General features: G+C 34.8%; 1 pseudogene; it reads right to left on the bottom strand.

Annotated features, from left to right (window-relative positions):
* Positions 1 to 8,830: 8,830 nt before the first annotated feature.
* On the bottom strand, positions 8,831 to 10,202 carry LOC145012453 (E3 ubiquitin-protein ligase CIP8 pseudogene; annotated as a pseudogene).
* Positions 10,203 to 19,001: the final 8,799 nt, after the last annotated feature.

Genomic DNA, 19,001 nt, shown 5'->3' with positions numbered 1-19,001 from the left:
TGTAGAGTACGCTTCCACCTAAGTGTGGATATAAAGAACGTCGAAAACGGAGTTTATATAAAAGAGTTACAAATTATAATAACATATTTACATATTAAAATAAAGTATAAATCATATATACATACATAGATATATACGTATGTATATATCATTAGAAAGGTATCGACGATGCAATCATTATAACACTAATGTTGAGTTTTTTCGAAATGAGTTTAGTACAAATATCATTAAATCCATTTAAAATAGTATTATAGAGGGGTGTTTAATTGTTTATATAACTAAAAGGTCATTAAGTAATTATGGAGGGTAGTTTCTGAGAATTTAAGTAGTATAAATAAGAGCCTTGGGCTCTCATATTTCTTGCATCATTCTCTTGATTCAAGAGTCTTTCTCTCCTTATCCCCTGAGCATTTCGGTCTCTCGCGATTCGACTTCTCTTTCTGTACTTTTAATATAGTAAGGTGAGCGCTGAAGCACTGCACGAATCTTTCTTAGAAAGATTCAGCGACGAAGTTATACCCCTGCAGAGCCCGACTCCTAACTAAAATCCCCTTGTAAGTAAGTTATGTTTACCCTATTTTAAATATAGTTTATATTTAAAATTAGTATTGTTATTATAAATTTATAATAAATATTTAAGCTATTATTATGATTTATATAAGTGTCGTTATAATATCTTTTTAACTACTCGCGCTACGGGGAATCTGGTTTAAAGGGCCGCATAGGGTTGTTAGATTTCAAAAGTGCTATACACTAAAATGGTCTTGTCCTCCGGTGTTTTATGTCTGGCCCCTATCTGTACATAGTGGTTGGAAATTATTGTTTAAACGCTTATATTATTATAATAATAATAATAATAATAATAATAATAATAATAATAATTAGTCAAGGTAAATATTAGACTAAAATCTAGTCGTATTAATACTAGGTTTCGTCGAAGGAAATTATTTTAAAGTAAACGAAACGTTGTCCGAGTACCGAGTCACCACCTTCTCAGGTGAGTGCTTAGTTACTTTCATCTCACACATAGATATGAAGTATTTAATATATATTACGTGTTGTGAGTGCATAGTTACTTTCATCTTACACATAGATATGAAGTATTTTATATAAACTACGTGATATGTGTGCATATTATCTGAATACTTGTTGTTTATGCTGGATGAATGTTTTTTTATACATGTTTTAAATGATTTGAACTGTATACGTATTTTAAATATACATGTATGTTGGGTATGAGATGGGTAGATGAATGATGAGAGATAAAAAAATGATGTGAGTAAACATTGGCAACTATAGACTTAGTGCCTAACAAATAACATCGGCAGCTATGGACTTAGTGACTATTAGACAAACACTGGTAGCTATGGACTTAGTACCTGTTAGGAATTTGTAGCTATGGACTTAGTACCTATTAGATAAACACTGGTAGCTATAGATTTAGTATCCAACAACTATGGATTAGTGCTTTACGAACGAGCATTAGCAGCTATGGATTTAGTGTCAGTCCTATAACTCTGGAAGCAAAGGACTTCAGAATGAACGAATGCGGGATAGATGACTCTTAGGATAGATCCTTAAGAGTAAAGAAGATAATGGCGATGGGTAATTGGGTCGATTTTTTGATTGTTTAAACATAATAATTATATTATTGTGGGTTGAAAACCCTATGTACTCACCAGGTTTCCCAACCTGACCCACTCAGTTTATTTATATTACAGATATTGAGATGAAGTCACATTACACTGAGAGATTAAAGAGATGTAGATCACTAGTGTAAATAAATGTAAGTTTTGTTTATGCTTATGTTTCTGTATTGACGATGACATCCCAAATGTTTTAAAATGAATAAAAAATATTATTTTTCGGAAATGGTTTGATAACGTATTTATCATGTTTTACTGGGTACAAATTCCGCAACATTTTTATTAAAAGAGGTACTCTGATTTTTATAAAGCATAAACAAAATCGGTTTTTTCTGGCCGTGAAAATGGGGATGTCACATTTAAAATTTGTGCCAAAAGTGTAATTTTTAAAAGTTATATGACTTATTGACCTAGTAAAATGGTTGAATTGAATACAATTACCGGTTTTGGAGACTTAATTGAATAAAAAATATATATGATGACTAAATCGATTATGAAGCCAATATGTAAGGATTTTTTTGCAATTTTCGCATATTGTTTTGACTAACACTCAACTGATTTTAATTTCGATTTTTGTGTCACATACTTTGTAGTGTGTTGCACCGAAGTTTCAAAAAATCATAACTTCATCATATGAAGTCAGATTTTAACGTTCTTTATATGTACACTTTCGTAATTTCAATTAATACGACTTTCATGTAGATTACTTAGACTAATGAGAAATCTATCTCCGATTCATTTTTTATGACACACTTTGTCGTATATGGTTGAACGTGAAACTTCGAAGAATCATAACTTTTTCATACGAAACAAGATTTGGGCGTTCTTTATACCCACAAAATTGTCATCAGGCAACTACAACTTTCATTAAGATTATTTATCCTAGGTAATCTTTTATTTTTAAACATTTATTTAACTTAATTCGATAAATTTTATAATATGTTTTTTACAAATAATATAAACTCAGAATATTTGTCCATAAAACATGTACGCAATATTTAGATATCCTTTATATAAATTGTATCGCGTACAAAGGATTCATAATTATATACGATTATCCGATTTGAGGATTTAGTTATTCAATAAAGCGAATATTTATAATTTAAAATTCATAAAACGTCTGGTCCAAATTCAAAGAAATTACAAACACCATATTAGCAATAATGGAAAACAATTTAGAGGAAACCTCTTCAAAGAAAGGTGCTCCATCATGAAAATTTAACAAACATTCACCTCAATAATACATCCACAGGAAAATAGCCAAACAAAAATTACTAATAGAACAATTTGGAAAGGATCAAAGATAAGGCTAACAAGGGCCCTCGTTTACAGATCTCTCTCTCTCTCAAAAAAAAAAAAAAAAAAAAAAAAAAAAAAAAAAAAACTAGTTCAAACATATCAAGTGACCAAGACCAACTTCAATACATGAGAAACAAAAATAGACCTACGATCCAATTTGGACCTCCTTCAAGAAAGGCAGGAAGTACCAGCCTTAAGACAAAGCAACTTATAAATACTAAACCGAGAAGTACTACAAGAGTTATGTTAAAGAGAGACCCTACAAGGTAGAAGGCCTAGTACTTTAAAAAATGAAGCTAGTAGTGGTGAAGATCAAGGCAAGTTAAGTCAAATATTTAGTGGTCCTTACAAAGTAATCAGAGCCCATCTCCACAGGTCTCACGTGCTCGAGACACTCCAAGGTATTTGGGTTCCATACACATGGAACATAAAAAACCTAGGAAACTCTCTTGGAGATTAAGTGTTCTTGATCTTTTCTTGGGTTGCTTGTGCTTAATCTTTTTTAAATCTGTTGTTTTTGTTGATTTTCGTTATGGGAAAGAATCACAGAAGTCGTACATCCTCAAAAAAATCTAAATCTATTGTCAAAGGGGTTGATGTTCTTGGTTCTTTTCATTTTGAAGATAGCCCTAGTTCATCATCATCAGCTATCTTTGTTAGAAGTCATATAATCTGGAGGCAGAAGTAGAAAGTTTAGATGTGGGGAATGTAGAAGCTCGTCAAGTTCACAAGAACGGAGAAGCACCAGATAATCCTAGAAAGAATGAAGATGCTAAGGGTGTTCTTATTGTTCAAGGTGGTCCAGAGAAGGAAGGTGATGAAGTTGTCTCTCAAGATCAGTCCCGTCTTCTTTTAGTGGGAGAATCTGATTTAGTTCATGGAATTAACGTTGGTGATGAGGTTGCTGCGGTTTCCCATTATGTTGTGGATGTTAAGAAGAACGAAGAACAAGTTCTCGATGGGGGGGGACGAACAAGCTGGCTTCGTTAATGGGGTTTCTCAAGATCCAGTTAACCCTCTCAAAGCTTTACTCGTTGATCCCCAAGCACCCCCTGACGTTACTGTTCTTGATGGAGGGGCAAAGAATTTTTCTTCTCCAGCTGCTTGGGATGAGATTTACGCCATGGCGCTCCTCCTTAAATCTCCGGCCATGTTTCTGGCGCTCCATCGTCGTTCACGCCTAAGTCGTTGAATGCCTCGCCGGCGGTGGCTGTCGCTCGTTTCAATACCAACTTCCGGTCGAACGAGTGGATTGTGCGCAAAAGGAATTCTCGAAGAATGAGGCGTCGGGTTCCGTTTTTGTCCACCCTCCACGCATTTATTGCCCTTCCTCAAATGGTGAATTAGCTTTAATTGCTTCCGGCCCCACCCTTTATCCCCTGGTCACGTGATTCTTGAATCCCCTCCTCTTCCGAAATTAGGTGACCCTTCTTTTCTTCATTATGGGCCCAACAGCCCAAATATTGCCAAGCAGCCTCTTTCTTTTGCTGATGTCTTATTGGGCAAGCCCAATCCCACTCCAGTTGGGCCTAACTATCCTGAATTCGTTGCTGATGGCCCATCATGCAAGAATGCTTCCTTTAATTTGCATCACGTCGATATGCACTCTATAAACCCCATAAAACTTGATTTTGTTGACATTGTGGATTCCTTGGATGATGACTTTTTAATTATCCCTCCGGATATCATGGCTGGAAGCATTCCGTATGAACGAACTTTATATGGTTATTTCATTGGAAAAAGGCTTGCATTTCCGCTTGTTAAAGAAAGACTCCAAAACTTATGGAAGGAACGCGGAATTTCCGACATCTTTATTAACGACGACGACATGTTCTTTTTCAAGTTTAACAAGATAATGGCTTGAATTATGTCCTTCAAAAAGGAATTTGGAAGATTAATGGTATCCCGCTCTTCTTAAAAAAATGGGACCCGGATGTTTTCATTGAAAAACCAACACATGATCGGGTTCCTGTGTGGGTTAATATTTTTGGTATTCCTCTCCAACTCTTTAACAAAGATGGTCTTAGCCTCAATGCAAGCAAACTTGGAAAACCGTTAGAGGTTGATTCTTACACCACATCCATGTGTGAGCGGGCTACAGGTAGAGCGGTTTATGCTCGTATTCTCATTGAGATGTCGGCTAAAGATCCTTGGGCTAAAGAAATTAAAATCAAAGCATTCACGGCTAAAGGAGCAACCTCTACCTCCCTTCGAGTGGAGTATTCTTGGAATCCTATGAGATGTGACAATTGCAAATTTTTTGGTCATGATCATGCGACTTGCCCCACTCAACCGAATAGCGCTCTGGTCCGAACCACACTTCCTAAAGAAGTTGACAATGAAGGTTTTCAAACGGTCAAAAAAAGAACTAGAGCCATCCCTATCCCTAAAAAGATGGTTCAAGTTAACAATCGTAAAGATAAAGGGCCCGCTCTAAAAATCGTTCAAGTCTACAAGCCAATAACGCATGACTCGAAGAAAAAGAATGTGTCGTCTAACATGTTTGATGCTCTCTCGCATCAAAAAATCGATGACTCTGAAGACGACACTAGCATCCCTCCTGTCTCCCATCTAAGAGATAACCTCCAATCTTCCGATATACATCCGAGTTCTTCTCACGGCGGCCATATCTCTCCTCCAGTTGACCAGGGTTGATGTTTTAGGTCTTGTTTAGCTAGGTCTTTGCTTTGTTTTGTTTCCCTTGCTTTGGGGCATGTCCCTTAGCTTGGTCTTGTTTTTTATTTTTTCTTGGGCGTTTGACGTCCTTTTTTTTGTAATCTCTTTTTTATTAATAATATTTGCTAAGGGTATTCCCTTTTATCCAAAAAAAGAAAAAAACCAACATAAGTATAACTTCTAAAAGAAATGATATTGTTTCTTTCCCTGTCTTGCAAAGCTCGAACCTTGTTATTTATTATTGGAAAATCTTCAGAAAAATCCTAAAATTTTAATCCAATTTATGAAAAAATCTCAAACTAAATTTTGTTTAGAGAAAAACACAAAATACCGGTTAAAACTTCGAAAAAACCATTTTCGTCCGGTTTCGCAGATTTAACCGGTATTCTGTCATTTCTCATTAGTTTGCTCCAAATTTTAGGACTTTTTCGTAAGTTACCCGATAACCAAAATATTGAGATTTTTCTGAAAATTATCATGAAACTAATGGATATTATAATTAACAAATATTTTTATTATAAAAAAAGAAAATACATTTGTTGCAAATTTATAGGAATACATTGGTGGTCTAAATACTCCCCTATTATTTGTTGATAACTTCAAACTTTCTACGTTCCTCCTATGTATCATTGTAGGTATGATGGTGGAAGTACTCAGTGAGTGTTCATCTACATTTGGTGTTCCTCTTATGTTGTTTAACCTAACTATCACCCAAAATTCATACCTCACATGGTAACAATCATTAGCTAACACACATCTATCAAATGTGAAAAAGTAAACTGTGAATAATACTTTTATTAGATTAGATGTCTAAGCCTACAACTATCATTGATATAAATTTGAATTGATAATAGCACAGTTCATTTAGGTTGCCCTCAAACGTAGAAATTGAATATGATAGCTTTTAGAGAGAGAGATATATATATTGATTTATTAATCGTTGTTATCAGGTAATGTATGGAGGTTAAGTGGTAATTAGGTTAAAGAACATAATGAAAGATCTATATGTTCAAAAATCATTGTGTAATGATATTTTCTAATAATATGTGAACATATAGCATCACGCATAATAAGTAGACACTTATTGATTGTATATTAACAAAATATTATCAACTCTTGTATTTAATTGAAGAAACTTACATAGTATATCTCCATATGACACCCACAACGATACATAAGAGGAATATAGGGAGTTTGAAGTTGTCAACAAAACAATTAAGAAGTACCTAGTCGACCATTTTATTTATAGAAATTAACAACAAATGTATTTAATTTGTTTATAATAAAAAATATATGTTATGTATATAAATGATTTTTTAATAATAATATCTATTAATTCCATAGTAATTTTCAAAAAAAATCCTATTATTTTGGTTATCGGGTGATTTTCAAAAAAATCCTAATATTTTGAGCAAGATAATGAAAAATGACAGAATACCGGCTTAATCTCTTAAACCGGCCAATAAGAGTTTTTTTGAAGTTTTAACCGGTATTATGTGCTTTTCTTTAAACAAAATTTAGTTTGAGACTTTTTCATAAATTGGACTAAAATTTTAGGGCTTCTCTGGAGATTTCCCTTTATACATCCGTAAAGTTTCCCTTGGCTATCCCAGTAGCCATGAAGTCACTCTCGATGACATAAGAGGGTGTTTGATCAAACTTTCACTAAGCTAGCCATAAGATACGTAGTGGATGATTCAACCTTCACCACCAAGGGAAACAAATCTTTATTCCATCTAATCCCACCATTTGGGAAAACACATTACATTTGAAGCAATCATTATTGCATCTGATCCCACCATTCGGAGAAACATGTATTACATTTTTAAACTAATGTGATTACAAAGAGAAAAAACACAAGTCTATATTTCCTCTCAAAATGCAAGACAAAGTCTATTCTCGGTTCGTTGATTTTAAATGCCTTATGCAAATAATAGAAAATGAGTCTCTAAATATAAGGAAGCCGATAAGTCTAAGAACTTACAGACAAAGCAAGGTTGTTATGACTCGAACCTTGGTTATTTATAAGGAGAAAATATAAGGCACATCGTATACGACACATTTTGTTAAATTTCTACACTACAGGAAGTTTGGGTAAATTTTTACATAAACAATTATACATATTATATTAACTATATAAATTGGTTAAAACTCGGACCCTAATTTTTCGGGGTCATGTACGAATTACGATTGAACACCCTTCAGCATTTTAGGGTTGGGCCAACCCCAAGCCAAACATAAGCTAAGGCCTTCTTTAAATGGATGAAGACTATAAGAGAAAATGTCCACATTTATCCAATTGTTTTAGGCTTTAAATTTCATAATTTTACCCGAAACATTTTGTAAAAATCTAACATTGTCTACAAAACATTTAGCTTTACTTTAAATGTTAAAATGGTAAATAAAATGCTCATATTAATACAAAGCTTACTTTTGAAGTGATATCAGCATACCCAATATTTAACTATGTTTTAATGTTAAATGGTAAGTTAAATGTTCATATTAATAACAAAACCATTTATTAAATATTCAGCATTTATTTATTTTTATGGTTAAATAAAATCTGTTTGTGAATTTTAAAGAATATCAAATTCAATATATTTAAAAAAAAAAAGAATGAGAATTTTAAACATGATTATTAAAACTTGTTTTTTTAATAATGTAGTTTCTAATTTTTCCTTTTTAATAGTAACGTACTTTCTATTTTTAACTTTTCATAGTAATATATTCGCTATTTTTCTGTCAAATTTTACCATAACCGATAACAAAACCTCATTAACCGATAAAATAATACTAAAATAGATGAGAAAATTTTATTAAACATTTCACAAAAATAAATGTAAAGTAGTTAATATTAAAAAAAATAATAATAATGATCGATTTAATAGGTTTTTGCTTAATAAAGTTACTAAAAAAATATGAGATAAATCAAAAAACTGTGATATCATTCCCACTTAGGGGTTGTTTGATAAGCTCTTAATGCTAATCAAGCAATAAACATGAAATAGAGTGTTGAAGAGGAAAAAGAGCATCAGAACAAAACTCAGAAACCACAGAAGACCAATAAGAAATTGTGATTTCTATGTCATTAGGTTAAGAAACTAAAGATCAAGATTAGCATTAAGTTTCAGATTTTTTCCTTAATTTTGTCCATGGTTACTTGTTTTATTATGTATGCATTTCACATGAGATAGCACGAAGCAAACATACAACAGAAAAGCTACTCTTGAGTTCTTCAAATCAAGGAAGTTTGGTATTTACAGCAATAAAATCATTGCCATGAATTCATATAAGGAACAGGGAAAACAGGGATACAAACTCTGTGTTCAAGATAAGCGAGAAATGCATACATACCATTTCTTAAACCCCATCACCGGATGTTGTTGATGTTGTTGTAGCCATGGAGGTTGATTTCTTCTTCCTATCTTCTTCATACTCAGGATCATCTGTAGGCAACTCGTACCTACAAACAGGACAAGTGTTCCTTGAACCCAACCAAGGCACTATACAATCTTCATGATACATGTGTCCACAAGGCAATTGCTTCACAATCTCCTTTTCGTTGTTAAACACTTTATCTTTACATATAGCACAGACTTCCGTATAAGTTGACTTCACTTCAACGGTTGGCAACGCTTCCACTGCAGATTTCGCCGCCGGTGGAGCTCCTCTCTTCCCGCCGCTATCACTTTCAGCTAGGTTTTGCAACAATGCTTCGTATCCGGCAGCATCAACGTAATCGCCTGGATTGCCTACGTAACCATCACCATCTCCCGGAAGTTGAAACCTAAATTCGATCGAGTGATCTTCGAGCCCCATTAGGATCTCAGCCCAATCGAGAATCCGGTTGCGACGGCTTAAAGCTCGGGTAGCGAAGTCACGGAGACGAAGACGGATGACATCGCGCCTTTGTCTTCTACGGGAATCTTCATCTTCCCCTTCGACGAGCTCTTGTTCCTCTTCGTTGTCATCAGATCCATCACGATCCCGATCTCCTTGGTTATGATTTTCATCACCTTCGTCTTCGTTATCATCGTCGTCGTCGTCGTCATCGTTTTCATCCCATCCGTCGAGTTCAATTTGGAGATGATCGCTGTCGTCATCCGCGCGGTCAGAAGGAGGCAGAGGAGGCGCGTCACCATCACGCGCAGCCTGAGCGATTAACCTAAGGACCTGAAGAAACTCGTTGCCGAAAGCAGGTTGGTCCTCATCGTTTACTTCAAGCGCTTGAGGGTGATGGGCGGAGATTAACTCAACAAATCCATTCTTGCATTCGAAACATATAACATCGGGCTGATCGGGTAGGGTTTCGACCGGAACCCGTTTGTTGCACTGGTAGCACCAGTATTGTGTAGGATCAGGATTAATAGGCGCTGACGGAGGCATCGGTGGTGGTGGCGGTGGCGGCGGCGGCGGCGTCTGGAACGATGACGGAGTTTCGGCCATTTTGTGGTACGAGAAGATCAAATCATTAACTCCGAGGAGAGTGTGGTGAGGAGTCAAAAGAAGAGAATTTGGGGAAACCTGAAGTTTTATACGGCTAAGTGCTAAGTGCTAACACAAGGTTAGCACTATCTATGTGAGCTTTTAAACGTTTTGACTTTATTTTTATTTATAGTTATTGAAGGGATAAAGATAAAATCACTAAAAATAAATAAAGACAAAATTTCAAGTTTTTCCCAATGGTTTATAAAAAGTAGCATTGTAAGGATAACTATAAAAATGTTGTATTTAGATGGTGGGATAATGACTTAAAATGTAATATATTTTTTTGATTTTTATATATTTGGTCACTGAGTTTTTTTTCGTTCATATTTACCCCTTTCAACTTATTAAACTGTATATATCCAGTCCTTATGATCGGTTACTCCAGGTTAGCCGGGAAAAATAACTTATTAGAGTAATATATTTATCATTTTGTACACATTTAGTCATTAATATTTTTGTACACATTTAGTCATTAATATATTTTTTTCAAAATAAGTTATTTTTTGTTTTTGTACCAATTCAGTATTTATGAATAATTTATTTAGGTTTTTCTCACGACATCTAACATGAGACTACCATTGATGACAGGGACGGTTCTCTTTGGGTACCCACAGTGGCACCGACAACCCCTATTTTTTATGTACGCAGTGTAAATTTTTCGATTTTTTTTTCTTTTTTCTACTTATCGGCAACACCTACTATGGACCGGCAACACCTACTACCAAATCATGCATCCGTCCCTGATTGATGAGGTGTTTAGGGTTGTTGATCCTTATGTCCATCGCGGCCTCGACTGCTTGGATGCATAGGTCTTGTGATTTGACTTAGTTTTTCTATCCCGGACGTCGTAACTTCTTCATACGATATATGATTTTAACGATCTTTATATCTACGTGTTCGTTTTTAAGTCTGCTATAACTTTCGTTAAGATTACTCCCGTTAAAATATAATATGTTTTTTACTTACGATTTTATTAAAAAAAAAAAAAAAAAAAAAAAAAAAAAAAAAAAAAAAAAAAAAAAAAAAAAACATTCATACATGCATTCATTAAAATTATATGGATATAAAGATCGTAATTAAAAAATATATTATTTTTTAATGGGATTAATCTAAACAAAAGTTGTAGTAGACTAAAATACAAACGCATAGATATAAAGATCATTAAAATCCAAGATAATATGAAAAACTTATGACATTCATAACACATGCCCTAAGCAACCAATCAGTTAAGATCGCGATGGACATAAAGATCAAAAGCCTAAAACACCTCGTTAATGATTGTTCCATGTAAGATGTTGTGAGAAAAACTTAAAGAAAACATTCATAAGTATTAAATGAGTACAAAAACAAAAATAAATTATTTTGCAACAAAAAAAATTAAGGACTAAATGTGTACATAAATATTAAGGACTAAATTTGTACAAAATGATAAATATATTACCCTATTAAGACATTTTTACCGGTTAACCTAAAATAACCGGTCATAAGGACTGAATGTGTACAGTTTAACAAGTTGAAGAGGTAAATGTGAACAAAAAATAAACTCAGTGACCAAATGTGTACAAATCGAAGAATATATTACCCTTTTAAGTCATTATCCCTTATATGGTTGGTCTCTAAGTTTAATTTTTGCATTGTTGGTCTTTATAGTCAGATTTAGGGATAATGACTTAAAAGTGTAATATATTTTTTGATTTGTACATATTTGGTCACTGGGTTTTTTTATTCGTTCACATTTACCCATTCAACTTGTTAAATTGTACACATTCAGTCCGTATGACCGCTTACTCCAAGTTAGCCGAAAAAAATGACTTAATAGGGTAATATATTTCTCATTTTGTACACATTTTGTAGCATATGGTTCTTGGTACGTATTCCTTGTAATTAATATTTCTTAATTAATGCATTTTGTCTTGGACTCGGCGAGTTGAAGGACCAACTCGCCGAGTAAAAGCGGGATGAGACGCGGGTCCAAGCCTTGGACTCGGCGAGTTGGTTCCCGGACTCAGCGAGTAGGCCCTGTTTGGGCAGAAACCCTAACCTGGGTGTTTGCACCCTATTTAAACACTCTAACTCGGCCTCCCTTGGCCCTAACACTTCCAGAAGAGTTGTAGAGCGAAACCCTAGCCCTCTTTTTGTCCTTGTGAGTGATTTTGGCCTTGTGAAGGAAGTTTGAAGCTTAAGAGAAGAAGAAGGAGGTGGAAGAGTGCAAGGAGGGGAAGTAGACACGACATCTACTCTGCAAGAGGCTTCCATTCAGGTAGAAAAGTCCCTACCTTGATCACTATTTCATTAGATCCCCTTTTTTGTCCCTAATTGGTGGTTTTCAAGACCTAAAACACCAAACTCCATGTGTTTGTGCTCTATGACCCAAAAGGACTTCAGATCTAGACCTTATGGACGTATTATAAAGTCTTTGTGGTTGAAGTGATTAAGGTCCCTATTGAGTGTATGACCTCATAAAGATCTTGGATTTGCCTTTTGGAGCTTATAGGGCAATGCATGCATGTAAAGTTTGCACGTAAACTTTACGTGATAAGCATGCCCTAGGAACATAGATCTATTGTTTGGAAGCGTTGCATGTCTCAGAATTGGTCTGCATGGGAAGTGGGTCGAAGGGACTCGACGAGTCCCAAAGTGGAACTCGGCGAGTTCTATGAAGATGGTCTTAGACTTGGTGAGTTGGATGAACAACTCGGCGAGTCCTATGAAGATTGCTTGGAACTCGACGAGCTGTTCTTCAAACTCAGCGAGTCAGATGAACTGTTACTGAGTAAGAGGGGTTTAGTTGTTGAAGGTCCAACCCTTCGTATATGCACGCAGAATTAGCAATTTAATGTGGTGCAATAGTCCAAGAAACGCAAATCCTCATAAAGGATGCTCTAGTGAGGATTTGGAAGCGAGTAGGAGATCTTCTCGTGGGGACTCGGCGAGTTGGATCGCGAGTCGGTTCTTCCCAAGTAGTGAGTTAAGGGTGACTCAGTGAGTGAGAAGAGGGACTTGTCGAGTAGGACCGGGTTAGTAGGAGAAGGACTCGGCGAGTCTGTGCCATGACTCGGCAAGTCCAGTCAACTGGTAATTGACTTTGACCAAGGAGTTGACCTTGGACCAGGGGTGGGTCAGTCATCTGACCTAAGGGTTTTTATGAGTGACTAATCTATGTTTATGATTTATAGCCGGAGGATTACCGGTTTAGAAGTTAGGCGCTTAGCAAGCAGACTTTCAGCAGCTACTTTCCGAGGTGAGTTTCCTTTCAGTAGGAACGGGTCTAAGGCACCAAGGTCGGCCCATATAGACGATATGATAGTATCGGAGTGTGGCCAGAGCCCGTATCTCTTAGTTGAGTCTGATGATGATATATGCTAGAGTGGTAGAATTGTTTATACTCGTTGTCTGTGTGATACTTGTATGTTATGGTTTAGTAACGGAGTGTGGGCGAGGCCCGTATCTCCCAGATAGCGGAGTGTGGGCGAGGCTCGTATCTCCTAGCTGTTTAGTATATGATTGTATGGTATGTGGTATTGTGGGGGAACTCACTAAGCTTCGTGCTTACAATTTACAGTTTTGTTTTCAGGTACCTCTTCATCAAAGGGGAAGGAGCTGGTGCGGTAGCGGCACATTATACACGCACATTGTTTTCCACACCATGAGTCATTATGGGATTTTGTACTCTGATATTTGATTGTTTTCACATTTCGGTGTTCAGTCACGATGTATGTTATGAAATGGTTTGATCAGACAATGTTTTATTTACAAATGTTTTCTAAAGTATCGATTTAAAAAAAATGAACGTGAAATTTGGGTCGTTACACATTTAGTCATTATTATATTTGTACACATTTAGTCCTTAATATTTTTTTTTTGTTTCAAAACAAGTCATTTCCGTTTTTGTACTCATTCAGTACTTATGAATGATTTTTTTAAACTTTTCTCGCGACATCTTGCGTGGAACAATCATTGATGAAGTGTGTGGGGTTGTTGATGTTTATGTGTAATGTCTCATTTTCACAAACAAAAAATTTTCATTTTTAAGTAAGGCAAAAGTCCATAATATAAATCCATTATTAAGAAAAAACATTTATTCCAAAATACATTTATCGAAAATCAGAGTAATATAAGAAACACGGAATCCTCAATACCATTGATGAGTGTGTACAATCATGTCTTCTCATTCCTACGATTAACGATAAAATCTGAAAACATAAACAACTGAGTAAGCACAAAGCTTAGTGAGTTTCCTTCAGAATACCAGATACAACATACGTATTATCATGCATAATGGGCCAACATTCTTCAGATTGGAATACCTTGGCTCAATCAGTCATCAGATTGGAATGCCAACATCCAACACGTCCAATTAGTCATCAGACTGTAATACTCAGGGTTTGTTAGCATGTCGCCTTAACCTAACTGCTCTTCTCGAGACTCCGTGCCTACGGATTACAGTCGGCCCACACCAGGTATCTTGGCCAACAAAATATAGCAGGACCACATATGACTATCCCACCATCATATGACTATCCCATATAAGATGTTATGAGAGAAACCTAAAAAAATCATTCATAAGTACTGAATAAGTATAAAAATAAAAATGTTTTATTTTGCAACAAAAAAATATTAAGGACTAAATGTGTACAAAAATATTAAGGCCTATATGAAAATTATATTACCCTATTAAGTCATTTACCAGCTAACCTGGAATAGCCGATCATAAGTACTAAATGTGTACAGTTTAACAAGTTGAAGGGGTAAATGTGGACGAAAAAAAAGTCGGTAACTAAATGTGTACAAATGAAAAAAAATATATTACCTTTTTAAGTCATTATCCCTCAAATTTATTAGAAACTAGATATTTTAAAATTCGGATTAGATAGTGTCGAATACTCTAATAATAGATTTTAAATATATTTTAAACAACTATTGGATTTTTTAGGATATGGATATACGGTTTACCTGGATTTGGATTGAGCATGCCCAAATTTGCAAAAATCCGATTTTGGATAATCTTTATTTTTGTAAAGATTTGGTTTCAAAAAATACTTCCATTGATTTGATAATGAGCCATTCATTCCGATATTTCTCTGCCACTTAGAGAAAAATTAGATTCTAAAACTATTGTAGAAATTTGGGTGTTAATAAATCAAGAGATATGGTGAATAAAATAAAAAAAACTGAATCAATTTTTTTTTAATTAAATCTCTATGTCACCAACATTTATAGAAGGATTCTCTTTCGAAAAAAAATGACTTAGAAGAGTAACTATCTCTTACCCGTGTTCATATATTGGCAACTTCTTTTTTGTACATAAAAAAAAAACTAACTTGTTTTACTTGTTTAAATTACATCAATATTACCGGCTAATACCAGTTTTAGCTGATATGGCTAAATCAATGCTTTCGTGGCATACACAAGATAATACGTGGCATCTATGTGGCATAGTACACATCACCTTATTATATAAAGGGTGTTATATGGTTCGTTTGTACGTTAAAGCCCTAGATTGACAATGGCTTCTTCTTCTGCTTCATATGTCTCTTCCAAACGCAATGTCGAATTGCAAGCTAACCATCCCTGTAAGTGTGACATGCCATCGTGTGTGAAGATTTCAAGAACATTTGAGAATCCCGGAAAAAAAAATCCGAGTTTGTCAAAATTCTTTGGTAAATATGTTTTTTTAATCACCCCTAACTAAATCTTCTTCTTTGTGTTCTCTTCAATTTAACCTTTTTTATCCTTTCCTTAAGAGTGCAAGAACTCCAAAATGTAATTTCTGGGAATGGATGGAAAAAGATGAGTACGAAGGAGAGAAGAACTGTGATTTGGAACAAATATACAACCTAACATTGAAGCTTGGAAATTTGGAAAACAAAATTAGCATATGCAGAAAGAAATTGGAAGAAGAGAAGAACTGTGATTTGGTTTCCAGACAAGAACTAAACAAAGTCAAGTGGAAGTTGTTTACTCATAAAGTTGCATTGTTTGTGTTATTTTTCTTGTATGTTAAAGATGTAGTTTTTAAAGTTTGATGTGTTCTTTGTATCTTGTTTGATGTATTCTGACTAAATCATGTACTTCATGGAGTTTTGTATGCAATGAAAGTTATGACTAAAGCATGTGTTTGAGTTAATGTAGCATAATTTTGATGTATCATGACTAAATTTTGATGTATAATACTTGATATATTATGATAAAATTGTATACAAAAATGTAAATGAACATGTGCAAAAGATGTTAAAGACACGGAATACAAATGGCATTATAAACATCACAAATGACATTACCAATATGTAACATTGATGTATCATGACTAAAGTTTGATATATAATGAACTTGTGCAAACACCTAAGTAAACATGTAATGTATACAAACATCTAAATAAACATGTACTTAAATAAAGATGTTAAAGTACATTACAATACAAAAGATTCCCAAACATACAGGAACTAATATGTTAAAGTATCAAACATTCCAAAAGATGTGTCAAGTTTGTCCCATTGTGCCAAAAGTTATTACAAGACCCAAGATTCCAAAACATGCATACCAAAAGTTGTGCAAAAATATAAAAAAGACATTAAATTTAAATCTCCAGTGGGTGTTCATTACTGCTTCCCTCTTTCCTCCTTATGTTCTTCCCTAGCATAATCTTTGTAATTCTTTCTGAACTTTTTCTTGTCCTCTTCCTAATTTGAATTTCTGCATTGTCTTGAATTTCCTATTCCATATTATATTGAACTTCTTCTTGAATGTTAACTTGAATTTCATGTTCCACTTCATCTTGAATCTCTTCTTCAATGTTATCTTGAACTAAAGGAACTTCAATATTAGCATCCACTTCTGGTACTTCAATGTTAGCTTCCACATCAACTTCATGAACTTCAATGTTAGCCTCCACATCAACTTCAGGAACTTCAATGTTAACCTCCATTTCAGGTACCACGTCACTTGTAGCTTCCACTTTAATGTTAGCTTCCACATCACTTCCAATTCAGCTTCAAGGTCTACTTGAACATCAACTTTACCTGTAAGAGGGAAAAAGTTCAAAAATGGCACACAAGTGTAATATATTAGATAACTTAGCACCATACCTTGTTTCTTAGGTTTCTTTTTTTAGAACCTGAAGTAGATGATACATAATTTGGTCTTTGAGAACATGTTGATCTATTATGCCCTCTTTCCCTACAAATGGTACATCTAAAGACCATTCCCTTTTTTGAGACTGTATGTTTTGTTCCTTTAGCTTCTATCTCAACCTGATCTAATTTCCTTTTCATTGTTGGTCTTCCAGGTAGCCTTCTTTTTTAGGGGGTAAAAGTTTGGTGTAATCCACTTCAGGCCACATAGCACTACAGTTCAGTGGCCTAATGTTATACCTGTAACAACTTGCATACATTGATATAACACTACTGTTTTGTGGAATTGTAGATCCAACAGCTCTCCATAACAGCTTCCTAAATATTTTCCCCTTAAATCTTTTCTGGAAATTAGCATAGAGGTGCCTAGCACATTGCCTATGCTCTGCAGCTGGAATCCTTTCCTTCACATCTTCAACTAATACATATAATCAATACATACAAAGCATAAGCTAAAACATATTAAGTATGGAAAATAACAAACAGTGAAGTTTGAACATTACTTTGTGTTGGTCTGATATTATGGTTAGTCCATGTCCAACTCCCATTCCAATATCATCAATCAGAAGATCAAGAAACCACTTCCATGTTTCTTTATTTTCCACCGCAACCATAGCTCATGCAATAGAATATATGTGGTTGTTTGTATCCCTCCCAATGGTTGCAAACAACTGACCTCACCCTTTAGGAAACAACCATCTACTCCAATTACCTTCCTACAACCCTCTATCCATCCATCCTTCAAACCTTTTAGACACACATAAAACTTTGAGAAGTATGTTTCTCCATCAAGCATCACATCCACCTCTATCTTAACTGGTGATCCAGGATTTTTACTTTTTAGCTCTTCTCTATAGCTTCATGTTTTGGCATAATGCTCTATTAAAGTACCTTCCATCTACTAAAATGCATATTTCCTAGCATTTATGCACTGTCCAACACTTGCTATCAGGTTAAACCTTTTACTGACCTTAGCTTTCAATTTCCTAATGCCCATCTTTGGTTTCTGTAATATCTCATTCATGAAATGAGTTCCAATCCAATTGTAGCTTACAATGGAACTAAATTTGAATACTCTTGAACAATTATGCCTATCAATTAAGGACTTAATCTGAAAAGACCTCTCATTCTTCATCCATGTTGCCCACAACCTAAAGGGACAACTCTTATTCTTCTTATTCTTCTTATGTTTACAACATTTTGCCAACAGCTTTTGATGATCATTTTTTTCATACCATAAATCATACCCATTCTTGATGGCATAGTTGGTTGGACATAGCTTTAATTCAAGAGGGTTGGAGAACTTCATACATGAAACTAGGACCATTTTATCCTATTCTTGATTCTCATCAAAGACAGGGAACACAACCTCATCATCTTCATCACTGACATCATCATCATCATCATTTACTTCTTCTTGATTGGTATTAAGAATGGGTTTACCACACAACTTGTTCAAAAATTCATCATCAACTATTTTGTCAAAAGTATATACCTCTTCATCAGGTTCATGCTCATATTCTATTATATCTGAAATATGTGAGTCTGTATCATTAATTTCTACCAACTCAGACACCTCATCATCTGTTAACATCTGCTCATCGGCCCAGTCAATAACAGGTTCTTTTTGGTGGTCAATGTAGACATTCATTCTTAGCTCATTCTTAGCCATGTAACCATCTTCAATAAACTCAAAATAATCAACATCATTGTCAATTCTTCTAATACCGTCTTCCAATCTTTCATGAGTACGACAATGGTA

The sequence above is a fragment of the Lactuca saligna genome, chromosome 8 (assembly GCF_052625555.1).
Source record: "Lactuca saligna cultivar CGN05327 chromosome 8, ASM5262555v1, whole genome shotgun sequence".
NCBI lineage: Eukaryota > Viridiplantae > Streptophyta > Magnoliopsida > Asterales > Asteraceae > Lactuca > Lactuca saligna.
The sequence above is the reverse complement of the archived record's forward strand: the minus strand, read 5'-3'. Positions and strand labels throughout refer to the sequence as shown.